Here is a 19,336-nt window from a genome sequence, read left to right on the forward strand (position 1 = left end):
GCTCTGACAAGCCACGTGCCGTTCTTATCAAATTCCGAGATATTGACCTTAGAAATAAGGTCTGGTTCAGTAAAACCAATTTGAGGAATACTGGTATTACTATATTTGAATTCCTCACTAAAGAACGTCATGAGGTTTTTGTTGCGGCTCGTCAGCGATTCGGGATCACAAAGTGCTGGACTAGGAACGGCACTGTGGTAGTTTTAGAGTCACATGGCACTAAGAAGAGGATTTCTACGATGGCTGAATTAAAGTCCTTAACTTCATCCACCGACATCACAGAGGTAAACACTACTCCTACTGCTTCTACTAGCTGCGGCACTCTGGCATCAAAAGACTTGAAAATCTCCAACATCAGGCCAAAAAGAACCGTCAAAAAGTAATACTTTCTTTTATTTTGTTTTATGTTATTCAATTCAATTCTTAGTTTAATGGCTTTTAGTTGTGCCGACAGGGCACAGATTATTTCGCCAATGTCACGTAGGATGGAGAAGACACGAATGAGATTGATCGGTATGGGTGAGATAACAAACTCAATTAAATTTTAAAGCCAAGTATAGTAGTAGTAATTTCCTTGTTAATCCGTAACCTAGAACAACACAAACATTAAGGGTTAATAATAGGATAAATTACAAATAATTGTTAGTATTCTAAACTATATATAATAAGATATATCACTCAATTGGACTATTCACAACTTAATTTTATTACATTTAATATATTTACACAAAAAAGAACAAAATGGACTAAACACAAACGTCAACAAACATTCAACATTTATAGGACGAGGAACTTTAGGAGGGAGAACGTCGTAAATGGGATGAAGAAGTTTAGGACAAAGGAACAGGATGTGGGTAGCGGAACCTTCGTCTAGGCCACATTCACACAGCGAGTGATCTCGAACTCTTATCTTTGCTAGGTGGGTAGGTGTGCAAGAATGGCCGAGGCGTAACCGACAGATAGTGGATGTGACCCAACGGTCAGCGTGCCTGTGAAGTGAAAACCAAGGTCGCCTCGGAATTTCAGGTTGTAACGCCGAATAATACTTACCTTTAACCGATTTTGATGAAATCCAAAAAGCATTCCAGGATTTAACCATTTGAGCTTTCGCAAGAGTGAGCAGGTCTCGAGAGGAATTGACAAAATGCTCAGATGAACCAGATTGGATGGCAATCTTAGCATACGAGTCAGCCATCTCATTTCCAATAATACCGGAATGACTTGGAATCCAGACCAGCTAAACCTGAAGGCCTTGTTGGTGACAGGACAACAGAGCCTCTCTGATCTTAAAAACGATAGAAAGTCTTAATTTGCTACGAAAAGGATTTTCTTTAATGGCCAACAGACAGCTTAATGAGTCACATAAAATAACTGATTGTTGTATGTTGTGTGACTGGGCATACATAATAGCTTCCAGTAAAGCAATGGCCTCACCGGAAAATATAGAGGTTTCAGGGGGGCATTTAAATAAAAGGGCTATTTTATATTTCGGTATCCAACAAGCTGCGCCAACGCAGCCGGTCGGTGAGAGTTTAGAGGCATCAGTATATATAGGGAGGTGATTTGGCCAATTTTGATGAAACATTTTTTGAAATTGGACACTAGTATCAGGGGAACCTTTTATAAGACCAAGGTTTGTAATAACGGGGGTATTATAAATAAGAGCTTTAAAGGAGGTGGAAAAAAGAGGATTAGAGGGAAAAGTGGTAAGGGGATGAGGGAGGTTGGTATACTTGAGGAAACTGTTTAATAGGAATGAAGATTTCGGTCTGTCTGGGTTGTAAAGGTGGGATAATTTGTTTAATCGGGCCAATAGAGGATGGGAAAATAGCTGTAACAATTTGATGATAAAGCGGTCACATAAGTATTGCCTCCTTATATGTAGAGGAGGGTCAACACACTCAACCTGCAGAGCATTAGTAGGAGTGGATTTCATCGCACCCAAGATTATGCGCAAACATTTAAATTGAATTTTGTTTAATTTTTCTGAAGCTGATTTATTGAATGGATCTAGAACAAACAGTCCATAGTCCAAATGACTACGAACTATTGCGTTATAGATCAGCTTCAATGTATAAGGGTGAGCTCCCCACCAAACTCCAGATACTGCTCTAAGGGCATTAATTGATTTTTCACATTTCTTGGCTAAATAGTCAGAGTGTGAAATTCCGTTCAGTCGGTGATCGAGAATAATACCAAGAAATTTTGTTTTGTCTACAAAGTTAATGCGCTGACCCTCATAAAACAAATTAAAGGTAGGTATACGTCTTTTTTTAGTAAATACCACTGCTTGACTTTTGGCTATCGATAGCGATAAGCCATGGTCAGAGAGCCATTGGGATAGGTAATGCAAAGCAGAGTTTAATCGAAATGTTAAATTTTCAATGGAGCTAGATCTATAATACAAAACAGTGTCATCAGCATACTGGAGAATGTTACAAAAATTGTTAACAGACAAATCGAGATCATGGGTGTATATGCTGTAAAGCAGAGGACTGAGTACTGAGCCTTGAGGAAGACCTTTCCAGACAAGTCTGGGGGGAAGAGAGAGATGTTGGTGTCTAACCGTTATTGATCTGCAAGTTAACAGATTACATATGAGATGAACTATCCTCGGTGGAATACTCAGCTGTTGCATTTTCTGCCTGAGTAACGGAAGAAGTACATTATCATATGCAGAAGATATATCTAGAAAGATTCCCACAAGGTACTCTCCTTTAGCAAAGGCAATTCGAATGTCTGTTGTGAGTATGCTTAGATTATCAATGGTGCTCAACCCCTTCCGAAAGCCAAATTGGGAGGGAGCAAGTATATTTCTGCTTTCCATTAACCATTCCAGGCGGTTCTTCAACAGATGTTCAGTGATCTTTGCCAAAGTTGATGATAAAGCTATCGGTCTATATGAGTTGCAATCCGAAGGGTTCTTACCCGGTTTAAGGATCGGGATAACAATTTGTGTCTTCCAAGATTGCGGGACGATTCCTTTGATAAAAACCGAGTTAATTATGTTTAAAAAACATTTTTTTTACAAATAAAAGAGTAAGGAACGCCGTCTTCCCCAGGAGTAGAATCAGATAAACCATTTAACGCACATTGAAGTTTGGAAAAAGAAAAGGGGGCATCCATTTCATCCAAAGTGGATGTGGATGCTGGCGTAGAATTTAGAAAACTGTCCTCATAAGGGACAAATGGGGGGGCAAGCTTATCAGCGAAATTGTTAAGCCACTCAGAAGGAGTATTTGAGGAAGGGTCAACAGAATTAAGGCGTAATGTTGGTGAGCCATTATTGAGGATGCAGAGGTTTGCATCATCAAATATGTCCATCAACAAGAGAGCAAATGGGTCACAGAAATGTGAACCCCAGGCGGTGTGATGGGCGTTAAAATCCCCCATGACTAGGATAGGACTAGGGAGAGAGGAAATGATGGCAGATATATCAGGAATTAAAGCTGGATTGGGATGAGGAATATACAGGGAAAGAAAAGAGATGTTAAGGGCTCTAACAGCAACAGCATTAACATGCTGGCTGGGAAGGGATAAAGGAATTTGGGAGAAGGGAAGGGAGTGCCGAACGAAAATGGCACTCCCAGCATAACCATCACTTCTGTCATCCCTCAAACAGGAGAAGCCTGGGACCCGGAATCGGGATCCAGGGATCAACCATGTTTCAGAGATGGCAATAATGACAGGTTTATGGAGGTTTATTAGAGAGAGGAGTTCATGTTTTTTAGGCCGGACGCTTTTGCAGTTCCATTGAAGGAAGCTGATTGGGGCCATTGTGAAGGATGGAGAATAACTGACATAAGTCTTGAGCAACGTTGGACGGTAAGGGGATATCATTACATGTTGAGATAATACTAAGAAGTATCTTAGTTAGCATTTCTAAGAAGTTGGGATTGTTATTAAGAGGGTTAGGAGTGTTTTGGTTGAGAGCACAACCATTAGGAGCAGTAGAGGGACAATTACTAACGATCGATTGATGGGCCTGTTTATCATACCCTTTCCCAAGAGGTGATCTTGGGCGAGGAGTACTGATAACAGTCTTCCGATAGGACCTGGTAGTTGAAGGGATAGGTTGACTAGGGAGAATTGGAGAATATGTGGGAGGGGTAAACATCTCCTTTGCAATCTCTGCATAGGATCTACGTACAGGAGGGAACCGAGAGGATGCTTCAATGTATGAAATGTTGTCCTGAGACATAACAATTTTGATCGATTGTTGGCGAGAAAACTCTGGACAATCCTTGTCTGTTGTAAAATGGTTACCAGAGCAATGTAAGCAAGTGGCGTTATCCTTACTTACACTACAAGACTCACCTGTGTGGGATTTGGAGCACTTAAAACACCTAGGTTGAGATCGACACTGAGTTTTAATATGACCATAACGGCAGCAATTAAGGCATTGGATAGTGGGAAGTTTATAAGTTTCTACTGGAAGGGACGTATGGTAGGAATACACTTTTGAAGGAAGTATTTGACCTCTCAATGTAATTACAACAGATTGGGTAGGAACCCATGTAGTTACACTGTCAGCAATTGTCTTTCTATTCAGGCGTCTTATTTTCATAACTTCACCACATCCAGTGGGAAGCTCAAGTGACATTGCCAGTTCTTCCATCGACCAGTCCACGGGAATACCCTTAATCAATCCCATTCTAGTTACATTAAAAGTCGGTACAGTAGCTTTATACTTGCACATTTCAACAATAGGATTAACTAGAAAGGTGTTTGCTGCTTGAGCTGTTGAAAATTCAATTGAAATTTTGTTACGGCCTATGTTCTTAACACCATCGTTAATAATACTCTTAATTTTATGAGTGTGCAGGAATTGTCCGAATTTAATTGCCCGTATAGTAGTTCCTGAAGCTGGGTCAGATACTTCCCGGGACACATGAACGATGAAAGGACCCTTGTCATCGTCGGAATACATTTTAGGGCCTTCAGAGAAGGATGGATGAGTGTAAATCGTTTGTATTGAGGGATTTGCTGAACTAGGATTAATTATGGTTTTTTTGACATTGGAATCGGAATTAATGGAATCATTACCGAGGCGTTTTCGGGAAACAGGTACAGAGGGAGGAGATAGAGTATCGGGAACAGGCTCTATTGAGCCACCTGGATCAGGGGGATCAGGAGGAGGATCAACCTCCATTATAAAACTTAGAAGCTAAAAAATATTAAAACACGTTAAATACTCACAAGATTTACAAATATTACTAACACCACTTAACCCAACTACCAACTAAAGCACTATTAACAATAAAATATACTACAAAACAAAACGAAAACACTCAAAATCTCTTAACACGTGTGTTAACCAACGCTAACGCAAGCGAAAAAAGCGCGATATAATTTATCGAACACAATTCTTTTATTTATTTACCGATACCGACATTCATTATAATAATTGTCAAACTCAAAGGTCAAATTGACAAATGAGATTACAGAGTAAACAAATATTGAGCCATAAACAAAAGCGTTCCGTTTTAAGCAGAAATATGGATACCATATATCTACTGTTATTTCTTGATAAAACATAGATATATATTTTGTAAATTAATGTAACTTAATTTATTTGTTTTTTATCAATACCTATTTGTTTTCATTTTAAGCACTTGTCATTGTGTTTAAATGTTTAAATGTCATATTGTTTAAATATTCGCTGAATATACCTAACTACTAAGCGAGGAGATTTCATTATTATCTATCCTTTGATTGATTTTTGTGCCTAAATGTTTTTTTTTTTTTTTATGTTTTTGCTATGCCTTGGTGTTGCTGTTTGTACTGTTTTTGTTCTATTTCATGCATTTAACTATGACCAACTTGTGTTAGTGCTGGTAAGTGTAAGTTTTTGTCTGATAAAATTAGCTTTTACGGGTTATATACATTTGTTTAAATATACATATATATTATTTTTAAATATATTTATTATATATATATATATATATTTATATTTATTTAGTATGAGTATTAATAATATCGATCTGAATATTGACTCAGACGATGATAACACTTTTGTATCACTTTCCTCTCCGGCTGACAGTTTTCATAGTACTTACATCCCGCTTTCCTCTTCTCTTGATTCAATCTTCTCTCTTTTCCCAAAAAATTTTAATGTTGTTCATTTGAATGCGCAGAGTATTCCAGCTCACTATCCTGATCTCTTATCTTCCTTTGGCAACTCTAATATTCACGCTATCCTTATCTCCGAAACATTCCTCAAGCCATCTCTTCCTTCTTCCTCAATCATCGCAATGATCGAACTGGAAAAGGAGGCGGAGGAGTTGCTATTTATTTACGTAACCACATTCCTTTCACTATCTTGAATAAATCCGATTCCCAATACTCTGAATCCGCCGAGCACATACTCATTGAGGTTATATTTGGACACATTAAGGTACTACTCGGTGTTTTTTACAGTCCTTCGCTCCACATAGACTACTTCGACACGTTCGAAAGTCTATTGGAAAATTCCTTGCCTAATGTTAACCATGCTATTATTATGGGCGACTTCAATACCTGCCTTATCAAAAATGACGCTCGTGCCAAGCGCTTATTGAACATAATTAATAGCTCCAATTTAAATTTTCTCCCATCCAATGCCACTCATTACTTTCCCAACTGCATCCCAAGCCAACTTGACCTATCCTTTGTTTCATCCTTGGAGCATGTTGAAATTCACGGACAACTAAGCCTGAACTGAACTGAAGCCTTTTCGTACCATGACCTAATATATCTGTCGTACAAAGTACGTCCGCCGAAAGTTAAACCCACTGTGGTCATGCGTCGAAGCTTCAAACATTTTGACAACGAAAAATTTATGCAGGATCTTAGTGCTATCAATTGGGACTCAATTTTAAACGCTTCTACTATCGATGAGAAACTTGAACTTTTTAACTCCTCTCTAAATGATCTCTTCGATAAACATGCTCCTTTCCGTCCCATCAAGCTCAAACACCTACCTGCACCTTGGTTATCTCAGGACATTCGGAAGTTAATGAAGAAGCGTGACAGAGCTAAATCAAAATTTAAATTAAACCCAACTATTGACAACCTCGTGAAATATAAGAGTTTACGTAATCGGTGCCGTAAAGTATGTAGAGATGCTCAACGTAAATATATACAAGATAAGATTGAGAACAGCAATTCTTCTCAGACATGGAAATTCCTACAATCTCTAGGTATTGGACGACAAGCATCCAGGATCCCTCATACTGTTGATCTCAATGCTCTGAACGGATTTTTTGCTAGTACTGTCCTAATGAACAACAGTGATATAATTAGTACTTTAAATCATTTTAGATCCTTGCCTATTCCTAACAGACCCTCTTTTCACTTTTCCCCAATTACTGCTAGTGACGTTAAGGCCAACATCCTTGCAATAAGATCCGATGCCACGGGATGTGATGGAATCAACCGTAGAATGATACTTGCTGTGTTAGATTATGTTCTCCCTATATTATTTCACATTTTCAATTTCTACCTTGACCATAATGAATTCCCTTCCACTTGGCGTTTAGCTTATATCCTTCCTATTCCCAAAAACAAAAATCCCATATCTTTCTTTCACTTTCGTCCAATATCTATCCTTCCATTTCTGTCTAAAGTGTTAGAACGTATTGTCCATCTTCAATTAACAAAGTATCTAGCAGAGTACAATGTACTCTCTGATTTCCAATCAGGATTTCGGAGAGGTCATAGTACTACTACTGCCCTACTTAAAGTATGCGACGATATACGTTTTAACATGGACAACAGACATGTTAGTATCCTGGCATTATTGGACTTCAGTAATGCGTTCAATACGGTTGATTTAGATCTCCTGCTGGCAGTGCTTCGGTCGATTAATATCTCTTCCGATGCATGTGAGTGGTTTCGTAGCAACCTGTTTGGTCGTCAGCAATGTGTACGGATTAATAATAAATTATCCAGCCTCCAATCTCTCTCATCTGGTGTTCCTCAAGGCAGTGTCCTCTCTCCACTTTTATTTTCCATTTTTATTAATACTGTATCCCATCTCCTCTCGTCTTCCTTTCATCTTTATGCTGACGACTTGCAGGTCTACGTTTCTGCTCCCTTAACAGGTATCGGAGGGGCTGTTGAGAGGCTGAACCAGGAATTGCATAAAATTTGTACTTGGAGCAAGACGTGCGGGCTTCTTGTAAATCCAGATAAATCGCAGGTCATTATTATTGGCAGCTCCAAACTACTTACTAAAGTTGATTACGCCAACCTACCTGCGATCATCTTTAACAATACGCCTTTGTCACTTAGCAGTTCCGTTAAAAACCTTGGTCTTCTTATCGATAATACATTATCCTGGACTGTGCAAGTTGCTGAAGTCAGTAGAAAAGTTTTCGCCACATTTCATTTGTTAAAACGTTGGAAACACTTTCTGCCCATTAAGACTAAAATCACGTTATGTCAAACTCTTCTACTTCCTATTTTGGACTACGCAGATTGTTGTTACACAAACATTACTGAGGACCAACTCAATAAGCTAGAAAGGTTACAGAACGTTTGCATCAAATTCATCTTTGGTCTACGGAAATTTGATCACGTCTCCGAATATCGGGCGCAACTTAAGTGGCTTACTATTCGACATCGTCGCAACTTGCACATGTTATCTCTTCTTTACTCTATCCTCTATAATCCTCTTCTTCCCGCGTATTTGAAGGAACGGTTCTGTTTTGTGGGTACTGACGTCAGCTATCCACGTGAACTGCGGTCACGCTCTGACAACAAACTGTCACTGCCGGTCGCTCATACCCACTTCTATAGCGAATCCTTTACGATGACAGCTGCAAAGCTATGGAATACGCTCCCTACCGATATTCGTCAATCTGAGTCAATTTATATATTTAAAAATAGGTTACATAAGTATTATTTATCTATTCAATCTGCGTAAATACTATTTCCTATATTATCATACTATTAGTATTTATTTATTAAGTATTATATTTTATGTACGTAAGTTTTATTTTTATTCTATATGTTTAGTATAACTTTCTGCTATATATATAATTTTATTTATATAATTATTTGGTATATATAATACATATGTATTTATTAAACTTATATATATGTATTTTGTTATATATTATTTGTATTATTTAAAGATTAATTTTTAGTTGTTTAAGAATAAAACATGCTTGTTTGCACCATCCCGTTTCCCACAGACAAATTCTTACTCTAAAGGGTTGTCTGTAAGAGATTGCTTTAAGCAATAAGACCGCGTTTGCACGCTTCTCTTTTTTGTTATATGTTCTTGTAATGTTATGTACACTGTATCTTTTGTCTTTTGTGTGCAATAAAGTGTTTATAAATAAAAAAAAAATAAAAAAATCTAAGAAACTAGAAAGCAAAATGAATTCGAACTTTGTACAGATGGTTGCTCGTTATCATTTGAAAACATTAACTCAGCCAGATCTCTAAAAATTGCTAACTTCTCATCGATTGTGCTATTTTTTACAGTTATTATTTCACTAAAAAAATATATCTAAGAAACTAGAAACCAAACTGAATTCTAACTTTGTACAGATGGTTGCTCGTTATCATTTGAAAACATTAACTCAGCCAGATCTCTAAAAATTGCTAACTTCTCATCGATTGTGCTATTTTTTACAGTTATTATTTCACTAAAAAAATATATCTAAGAAACTAGAAACCAAAATGAAATCGAACTTTGTACAGATGGTTGCTAGTTCTCATTTGAAAACATTAACTGAGCCAGATCTCTAAAAATTGCTAACTTCTCATCGATTGTGCTATTTTTTACAGTTATTATTTCATTAAAAAAATATATCTAAGAAACTAGAAACCAAAATGAATTCGAACTTTGTACAGATGGTTGCTCGTTATCATTTGAAAACATTAACTCAGCCAGATCGCTAAAAATTGCTAACTTCTCATCGATTGTGCTATTTTTTACAGTTATTATTTCACTAAAAAAATATATCTAAGAAACTAGAAACCAAAATGAATTCGAACTTTGTACAGATGGTTGCTCGTTATCATTTGAAAACATTAACTCAGCCAGATCTCTAAAAATTGCTAACTTCTCATCGATTGTGCTATTTTTTACAGTTATTATTTCATTCAAAAAATATATCTAGGCGGGTAGGTGTAAAATAAGTGAACTCATGTTTTTTAATGCTCTCGTTTTATTTAATTAAATTAATGAGAAATATGCTGTGAAAGTCTTGTCACTTACCAGTATTACATTCCTTTAATGACAACAATTATAGTCTACACTAAACACCTATCGCATTCACAATAAAAATTTTCATAAAATTCTTCCAATTGTTCAAACAATACAACAGCAGCAGAACAATGGAGTCCTTGAAACACACAATATTTGAACTCAGAGATCACTTTGATAATAAAATGGCCGAGTTTCAAAAAAATCTTCAAAGTGCTTCCATCCCGGCCACAAGTCCTACTTCCAATATTGCGGCTCAATTCAGTGTCTTCAGAAGTTTTGTTATGGGTGCTCTAGAGGGGCTTCAGTTACGACTTGGGCTTTTGGCTGGCAAGTATGATGAGTTAGAAATGAAATCCCGTAGAAAAATTCTTCTTGTCCACGGCATTCAGGAAAGCAAATCAGAAAAATTGGTGTCAGGTACCGTTAAGATTCTTTCTGAACATCTAAAAATCCCCGAATTGAAAGTGGAAGATATAAGCCGTTGTCACCGTCTCGGCCGCTCCAGCTCTGACAAGCCACGTGCCGTTCTTATCAAATTCCGAGATATTGACCTTAGAAATAAGGTCTGGTTCAGTAAAACCAATTTGAGGAATACTGGTATTACTATATCTGAATTCCTCATTAAAGAACGTCATGAGGTTTCTGTTGCGGCTCGTCAGCGATTCGGGATCACAAAGTGCTGGACTAGGAACGGCACTGTGGTAGTTTTAGAGTCACATGGCACTAAGAAGAGGATTTCTACGATGGCTGAATTAAAGTCCTTAACTTCATCCACCGACATCACAGAGGTAAACACTACTCCTACTGCTTCTACTAGCTGCGGCACCCTGGCATCAAAAGACTTGAAAATCTCCAACATCAGGCCAAAAAGAACCGTCAAAAAGTAATACTTTCTTTTCTTTTGTTTTATGTTATTAATTATCCCTTATCTTTGTGTCATAGTTTTATATTAATTTTGCTTCTGCGGTGTTTGTTTATCTGTTTCATTACGGTTGCAATAATTCTATCCGCTTATCTCTTTATTTATTTATCTTAGTTACTTGTCACAATCACATTGTTCGGTGTGTGCATGTTGTGAGATCTCATTCGAATTATAGAGTAATAATAATTAAATCTCAGTACTTCGACTCGCGATATAATTTATCGAACACAATTCTTTTATTTATTTACCGATACCGACATTCATTATAATGATTGTCAAACTCAAAGGTCAAACTGACAAATGAGATTACAGAGTAAACAAATATTGAGCCATAAACAAAAGCGTTCCGCTTTAAACAGAAATATGGATACCATATATCTACTGTTATTTCTTGATAAAACATAGATATATATTTTGTAAATTAATGTAACTTAATTTATTTGTTTTTTATCAATACCTATTTGTTTTCATTTTAAGCACTTGTCATTGTGTTTAAATGTTTAAATGTCATATTGTTTAAATATTCGCTGAATATACCTAACTACTAAGCGAGGAGATTTCATTATTATCTATCCTTTGATTGATTTTTGTGCCTAAATGTTTTTTTTTTTTTTTTTGATGTTTTTGCTATGCTTTGGTGTTGCTGTTTGCACTGTTTTTGTTCTATTTCATGCATTTAACTATGACCAACTTGTGTTAGTGCTGGTAAGTGTAAGTTTTTGTCTGATAAAATTAGCTTTTACGGGTTATATACATTTGTTTAAATATAAATATATATTATTTTTAAATATATTTATTATATATATATATTTATATTTATTTAGTATGAGTATTAATAATATTGATCTGAATATTGACTCAGACGATGATAACACTTTTGTATCACTTTCCTCTTCGGCTGACAGTTTTCATAGTACTTACATCCCGCTTTCCTCTTCTCTTGATTCAACCTTCTCTCTTTTCCCAAAAATTTTTAATGTTGTTCATTTGAATGCGCAGAGTATTCCAGCTCACTATCCTGATCTCTTATCTTCCTTTGGCAACTCTAATATTCACGCTATCCTTATCTCCGAAACATTCCTCGAGCCATCTCTTCCTTCTTCCTCCTTCTCATTACCTAACTTTCATCTTATCCGCAATGATCGAACTGGAAAAGGAGGCGGAGGAGTTGCTATTTATTTACGTAACCACATTCCTTTCACTATCCTGAATAAATCCGATTCCCAATACTCTGAATCCGCCGAGCACATACTCATTGAGGTTATATTTGGACACATTAAGGTACTACTCGGTGTTTTTTACAGTCCTTCGCTCCACATAGACTACTTCGACACGTTCGAAAGTCTATTGGAAAATTCCTTGCCTAATGTTAACCATGCTATTATTATGGGCGACTTCAATACCTGCCTTATCAAAAATGACGCTCGTGCCAAGCGCTTATTGAACATAATTAATAGCTCCAATTTAAATTTTCTCCCATCCAATGCCACTCATTACTTTCCCAACTGCATCCCAAGCCAACTTGACCTATCCTTTGTTTCATCCTTGGAGCATGTTGAAATTCACGGACAACTAAGCCTGAACTGAACTGAAGCCTTTTCGTACCATGACCTAATATATCTGTCGTACAAAGTACGTCCGCCGAAAGTTAAACCCACTGTGGTCATGCGTCGAAGCTTCAAACATTTTGACAACGAAAAATTTATGCAGGATCTTAGTGCTATCAATTGGGACTCAATTTTAAACGCTTCTACTATCGATGAGAAACTTGAACTTTTTAACTCCTCTCTAAATGATCTCTTCGATAAACATGCTCCTTTCCGTCCCATCAAGCTCAAACACCTACCTGCACCTTGGTTATCTCAGGACATTCGGAAGTTAATGAAGAAGCGTGACAGAGCTAAATCAAAATTTAAATTAAACCCAACTATTGACAACCTCGTGAAATATAAGAGTTTACGTAATCGGTGCCGTAAAGTATGTAGAGATGCTCAACGTAAATATATACAAGATAAGATTGAGAACAGCAATTCTTCTCAGACATGGAAATTCCTACAATCTCTAGGTATTGGACGACAAGCATCCAGGATCCCTCATACTGTTGATCTCAATGCTCTGAACGGATTTTTTGCTAGTACTGTCCTAATGAACAACAGTGATATAATTAGTACTTTAAATCATTTTAGATCCTTGCCTATTCCTAACAGACCCTCTTTTCACTTTTCCCCAATTACTGCTAGTGACGTTAAGGCCAACATCCTTGCAATAAGATCCGATGCCACGGGATGTGATGGAATCAACCGTAGAATGATACTTGCTGTGTTAGATTATGTTCTCCCTATATTATTTCACATTTTCAATTTCTACCTTGACCATAATGAATTCCCTTCCACTTGGCGTTTAGCTTATATCCTTCCTATTCCCAAAAACAAAAATCCCATATCTTTCTTTCACTTTCGTCCAATATCTATCCTTCCATTTCTGTCTAAAGTGTTAGAACGTATTGTCCATCTTCAATTAACAAAGTATCTAGCAGAGTACAATGTACTCTCTGATTTCCAATCAGGATTTCGGAGAGGTCATAGTACTACTACTGCCCTACTTAAAGTATGCGACGATATACGTTTTAACATGGACAACAGACATGTTAGTATCCTGGCATTATTGGACTTCAGTAATGCGTTCAATACGGTTGATTTAGATCTCCTGCTGGCAGTGCTTCGGTCGATTAATATCTCTTCCGATGCATGTGAGTGGTTTCGTAGCAACCTGTTTGGTCGTCAGCAATGTGTACGGATTAATAATAAATTATCCAGCCTCCAATCTCTCTCATCTGGTGTTCCTCAAGGCAGTGTCCTCTCTCCACTTTTATTTTCCATTTTTATTAATACTGTATCCCATCTCCTCTCGTCTTCCTTTCATCTTTATGCTGACGACTTGCAGGTCTACGTTTCTGCTCCCTTAACAGGTATCGGAGGGGCTGTTGAGAGGCTGAACCAGGAATTGCATAAAATTTGTACTTGGAGCAAGACGTGCGGGCTTCTTGTAAATCCAGATAAATCGCAGGTCATTATTATTGGCAGCTCCAAACTACTTACTAAAGTTGATTACGCCAACCTACCTGCGATCATCTTTAACAATACGCCTTTGTCACTTAGCAGTTCCGTTAAAAACCTTGGTCTTCTTATCGATAATACATTATCCTGGACTGTGCAAGTTGCTGAAGTCAGTAGAAAAGTTTTCGCCACATTTCATTTGTTAAAACGTTGGAAACACTTTCTGCCCATTAAGACTAAAATCACGTTATGTCAAACTCTTCTACTTCCTATTTTGGACTACGCAGATTGTTGTTACACAAACATTACTGAGGACCAACTCAATAAGCTAGAAAGGTTACAGAACGTTTGCATCAAATTCATCTTTGGTCTACGGAAATTTGATCACGTCTCCGAATATCGGGCGCAACTTAAGTGGCTTACTATTCGACATCGTCGCAACTTGCACATGTTATCTCTTCTTTACTCTATCCTCTATAATCCTCTTCTTCCCGCGTATTTGAAGGAACGGTTCTGTTTTGTGGGTACTGACGTCAGCTATCCACGTGAACTGCGGTCACGCTCTGACAACAAACTGTCACTGCCGGTCGCTCATACCCACTTCTATAGCGAATCCTTTACGATGACAGCTGCAAAGCTATGGAATACGCTCCCTACCGATATTCGTCAATCTGAGTCAATTTATATATTTAAAAATAGGTTACATAAGTATTATTTATCTATTCAATCTGCGTAAATACTATTTCCTATATTATCATACTATTAGTATTTATTTATTAAGTATTATATTTTATGTACGTAAGTTTTATTTTTATTCTATATGTTTAGTATAACTTTCTGCTATATATATAATTTTATTTATATAATTATTTGGTATATATAATACATATGTATTTATTAAACTTATATATATGTATTTTGTTATATATTATTTGTATTATTTAAAGATTAATTTTTAGTTGTTTAAGAATAAAACATGCTTGTTTGCACCATCCCGTTTCCCACAGACAAATTCTTACTCTAAAGGGTTGTCTGTAAGAGATTGCTTTAAGCAATAAGACCGCGTTTGCACGCTTCTCTTTTTTGTTATATGTTCTTGTAATGTTATGTACACTGTATCTTTTGTCTTTTGTGTGCAATAAAGTGTTTATAAATAAAAAAAAAATAAAAAAATCTAAGAAACTAGAAAGCAAAATGAATTCGAACTTTGTACAGATGGTTGCTCGTTATCATTTGAAAACATTAACTCAGCCAGATCTCTAAAAATTGCTAACTTCTCATCGATTGTGCTATTTTTTACAGTTATTATTTCACTAAAAAAATATATCTAAGAAACTAGAAACCAAAATGAAATCGAACTTTGTACAGATGGTTGCTAGTTCTCATTTGAAAACATTAACTGAGCCAGATCTCTAAAAATTGCTAACTTCTCATCGATTGTGCTATTTTTTACAGTTATTATTTCATTAAAAAAATATATCTAAGAAACTAGAAACCAAAATGAATTCGAACTTTGTACAGATGGTTGCTCGTTATCATTTGAAAACATTAACTCAGCCAGATCGCTAAAAATTGCTAACTTCTCATCGATTGTGCTATTTTTTACAGTTATTATTTCACTAAAAAAATATATCTAAGAAACTAGAAACCAAAATGAATTCGAACTTTGTACAGATGGTTGCTCGTTATCATTTGAAAACATTAACTCAGCCAGATCTCTAAAAATTGCTAACTTCTCATCGATTGTGCTATTTTTTACAGTTATTATTTCATTCAAAAAATATATCTAGGCGGGTAGGTGTAAAATAAGTGAACTCATGTTTTTTAATGCTCTCGTTTTATTTAATTAAATTAATGAGAAATATGCTGTGAAAGTCTTGTCACTTACCAGTATTACATTCCTTTAATGACAACAATTATAGTCTACACTAAACACCTATCGCATTCACAATAAAAATTTTCATAAAATTCTTCCAATTGTTCAAACAATACAACAGCAGCAGAACAATGGAGTCCTTGAAACACACAATATTTGAACTCAGAGATCACTTTGATAATAAAATGGCCGAGTTTCAAAAAAATCTTCAAAGTGCTTCCATCCCGGCCACAAGTCCTACTTCCAATATTGCGGCTCAATTCAGTGTCTTCAGAAGTTTTGTTATGGGTGCTCTAGAGGGGCTTCAGTTACGACTTGGGCTTTTGGCTGGCAAGTATGATGAGTTAGAAATGAAATCCCGTAGAAAAATTCTTCTTGTCCACGGCATTCAGGAAAGCAAATCAGAAAAATTGGTGTCAGGTACCGTTAAGATTCTTTCTGAACATCTAAAAATCCCCGAATTGAAAGTGGAAGATATAAGCCGTTGTCACCGTCTCGGCCGCTCCAGCTCTGACAAGCCACGTGCCGTTCTTATCAAATTCCGAGATATTGACCTTAGAAATAAGGTCTGGTTCAGTAAAACCAATTTGAGGAATACTGGTATTACTATATCTGAATTCCTCATTAAAGAACGTCATGAGGTTTCTGTTGCGGCTCGTCAGCGATTCGGGATCACAAAGTGCTGGACTAGGAACGGCACTGTGGTAGTTTTAGAGTCACATGGCACTAAGAAGAGGATTTCTACGATGGCTGAATTAAAGTCCTTAACTTCATCCACCGACATCACAGAGGTAAACACTACTCCTACTGCTTCTACTAGCTGCGGCACCCTGGCATCAAAAGACTTGAAAATCTCCAACATCAGGCCAAAAAGAACCGTCAAAAAGTAATACTTTCTTTTCTTTTGTTTTATGTTATTAATTATCCCTTATCTTTGTGTCATAGTTTTATATTAATTTTGCTTCTGCGGTGTTTGTTTATCTGTTTCATTACGGTTGCAATAATTCTATCCGCTTATCTCTTTATTTATTTATCTTAGTTACTTGTCACAATCACATTGTTCGGTGTGTGCATGTTGTGAGATCTCATTCGAATTATAGAGTAATAATAATTAAATCTCAGTACTTCGACTCGCGATATAATTTATCGAACACAATTCTTTTATTTATTTACCGATACCGACATTCATTATAATGATTGTCAAACTCAAAGGTCAAACTGACAAATGAGATTACAGAGTAAACAAATATTGAGCCATAAACAAAAGCGTTCCGCTTTAAACAGAAATATGGATACCATATATCTACTGTTATTTCTTGATAAAACATAGATATATATTTTGTAAATTAATGTAACTTAATTTATTTGTTTTTTATCAATACCTATTTGTTTTCATTTTAAGCACTTGTCATTGTGTTTAAATGTTTAAATGTCATATTGTTTAAATATTCGCTGAATATACCTAACTACTAAGCGAGGAGATTTCATTATTATCTATCCTTTGATTGATTTTTGTGCCTAAATGTTTTTTTTTTTTTTTTTGATGTTTTTGCTATGCTTTGGTGTTGCTGTTTGCACTGTTTTTGTTCTATTTCATGCATTTAACTATGACCAACTTGTGTTAGTGCTGGTAAGTGTAAGTTTTTGTCTGATAAAATTAGCTTTTACGGGTTATATACATTTGTTTAAATATAAATATATATTATTTTTAAATATATTTATTATATATATATATTTATATTTATTTAGTATGAGTATTAATAATATTGATCTGAATATTGACTCAGACGATGATAACACTTTTGTATCACTTTCCTCTTCGGCTGACAGTTTTCATAGTACTTACATCCCGCTTTCCTCTTCTCTTGATTCAACCTTCTCTCTTTTCCCAAAAAATTTTAATGTTGTTCATTTGAATGCGCAGAGTATTCCAGCTCACTATCCTGATCTCTTATCTTCCTTTGGCAACTCTAATATTCACGCTATCCTTATCTCCGAAACATTCCTCGAGCCATCTCTTCCTTCTTCCTCCTTCTCATTACCTAACTTTCATCTTATCCGCAATGATCGAACTGGAAAAGGAGGCGGAGGAGTTGCTATTTATTTACGTAACCACATTCCTTTCACTATCCTGAATAAATCCGATTCCCAATACTCTGAATCCGCCGAGCACATACTCATTGAGGTTATATTTGGACACATTAAGGTACTACTCGGTGTTTTTTACAGTCCTTCGCTCCACATAGACTACTTCGACACGTTCGAAAGTCTATTGGAAAATTCCTTGCCTAATGTTAACCATGCTATTATTATGGGCGACTTCAATACCTGCCTTATCAAAAATGACGCTCGTGCCAAGCGCTTATTGAACATAATTAATAGCTCCAATTTAAATTTTCTCCCATCCAATGCCACTCATTACTTTCCCAACTGCATCCCAAGCCAACTTGACCTATCCTTTGTTTCATCCTTGGAGCATGTTGAAATTCACGGACAACTAAGCCTGAACTGAACTGAAGCCTTTTCGTACCATGACCTAATATATCTGTCGTACAAAGTACGTCCGCCGAAAGTTAAACCCACTGTGGTCATGCGTCGAAGCTTCAAACATTTTGACAACGAAAAATTTATGCAGGATCTTAGTGCTATCAATTGGGACTCAATTTTAAACGCTTCTACTATCGATGAGAAACTTGAACTTTTTAACTCCTCTCTAAATGATCTCTTCGATAAACATGCTCCTTTCCGTCCCATCAAGCTCAAACACCTACCTGCACCTTGGTTATCTCAGGACATTCGGAAGTTAATGAAGAAGCGTGACAGAGCTAAATCAAAATTTAAATTAAACCCAACTATTGACAACCTCGTGAAATATAAGAGTTTACGTAATCGGTGCCGTAAAGTATGTAGAGATGCTCAACGTAAATATATACAAGATAAGATTGAGAACAGCAATTCTTCTCAGACATGGAAATTCCTACAATCTCTAGGTATTGGACGACAAGCATCCAGGATCCCTCATACTGTTGATCTCAATGCTCTGAACGGATTTTTTGCTAGTACTGTCCTAATGAACAACAGTGATATAATTAGTACTTTAAATCATTTTAGATCCTTGCCTATTCCTAACAGACCCTCTTTTCACTTTTCCCCAATTACTGCTAGTGACGTTAAGGCCAACATCCTTGCAATAAGATCCGATGCCACGGGATGTGATGGAATCAACCGTAGAATGATACTTGCTGTGTTAGATTATGTTCTCCCTATATTATTTCACA

General features: G+C 36.4%; 1 long non-coding RNA gene across 1 annotated transcript; it reads right to left on the reverse strand.

Moving 5' to 3' along the window:
• Positions 1-407: 407 nt before the first annotated feature.
• LOC135194626 (uncharacterized) lies at positions 408-5,351 on the reverse strand. Its single transcript, XR_010309862.1, has 2 exons — positions 5,200-5,351; positions 408-589 (listed from the first exon to the last, which is right to left on the reverse strand). It is a non-coding gene; the product is annotated as an uncharacterized LOC135194626 (long non-coding RNA).
• Positions 5,352-19,336: the final 13,985 nt, after the last annotated feature.

The sequence above is a fragment of the Vanessa tameamea genome, chromosome W, assembly GCF_037043105.1.
Source record: "Vanessa tameamea isolate UH-Manoa-2023 chromosome W, ilVanTame1 primary haplotype, whole genome shotgun sequence".
In the NCBI taxonomy this organism is placed as follows: Eukaryota; Metazoa; Arthropoda; class Insecta; order Lepidoptera; family Nymphalidae; genus Vanessa; species Vanessa tameamea.